A 1,241-nucleotide genomic window follows, 5' to 3' on the forward strand; every position below is an offset into this window, starting at 1 on the left:
ACATATCAGATATTAAACTGATAAGAACAGATACTACACTTGATCTTAGCCAAAAGGCCGAGAAAGGTATGAGTTTTATCATCTTGGGCCTTGGTTTTTATGGTGAATCCCCACTCTCTATTTTTTGTTCTTCAAGCAATGTGGGAGCCATCTAAATGAACTTCTTTCAGCTAGCATATGAAACCCTTTCCATTCTTAAGGTGTTATATTATCTATTTGAAAATTTCTGCAAAGCCAGTTTAGCAGGTTTTAGCTAAACAACATTGTGAGTCCCAAATCCTTGATTGATTAAGTTGAATGTTTTTTAAAAACAAAGTTGTTTTCTTGATGGTAGACGAGAACTGATTCTATCTACGAAAGGCTTGATGTACATGCAAATCTGTGCATCCACCTCTTTTCTTTCCTTTCTGCTTGAAAACTTTGCACAGTAGGATTCAAAACTTGTACAACTGGTTCAACATCTTCTATATGTTTGCTTCTTTTTTCGTTCAAAAATTAGTAGCATTGTTGTTTTTGATCTGCATGTTACATCTATAAGATCATGATGCTTTTGAGATTAATTATCAGCACCAATCAGTCAATCTTATGCTTTAAATTTTATTCATATGGTTCCGTACATATCTTCCGTTTTGCAGATTCTATTCTATTCACGATGCCATCTCAGTATGCCAAATGCTGTAAATTCTAGTTAGAGTAGTCTTCATATTATTGATGTACCAACATAGCTTAAACAAATACTTGATTTGAAAGGTACCACCTCCATTGGCTATTTGGCTTCAATGATCCTCTAAGAAAAGATGCTGTTGGAACTCCATATGCTAAATGATGCTTCTGGATATAAAATGCAATAGCAACTTTCTTAACATCAGATTGAAGGGGTGAGCCAAGACCACTCACAAAGACCCTAATAACAAGCTATTGTAATGAGTCTTTTCCATAAAAAATAAGATTAATATCGAACAGGCCGATGGCCTACACATCAGATATTAAACTGATAAGAACAGATACTACACTTGATCTTAGCCAAAAGGCCGAGACATGTATGCCTACTCTCTAATGGGGCCTCACAGTTTATCCCCACTTCTCTTGTCTCTGCTTTTAGTCACTAAGAAAATATGGGATGTCTCCATTTCATAACAAAGAAGGGGAATCAATCAATTTGACACTGATTACTCAAAGTCTCATCTCCACCGCCATTGAAGTTAAAGAGATCTTTTATTCACAAAACAGATTTGATACTC

General features: G+C 35.4%; 2 pseudogenes; both read right to left on the minus strand.

Moving 5' to 3' along the window:
- Window positions 1-70, minus strand: part of LOC112510648 — a 174-nt pseudogene extending 104 nt beyond the window's left edge.
- An 803-nt stretch (window positions 71-873) lies between these two features.
- LOC112510647 lies at window positions 874-1,044 on the minus strand (annotated as a pseudogene).
- Between the last annotated feature and the right edge of the window lie 197 nt (window positions 1,045-1,241).

The sequence above is a fragment of the Cynara cardunculus genome (genome assembly GCF_001531365.2).
Source record: "Cynara cardunculus var. scolymus isolate 2C chromosome LG 3, CcrdV1, whole genome shotgun sequence".
NCBI classification, from domain to species: Eukaryota; Viridiplantae; Streptophyta; class Magnoliopsida; order Asterales; family Asteraceae; genus Cynara; species Cynara cardunculus.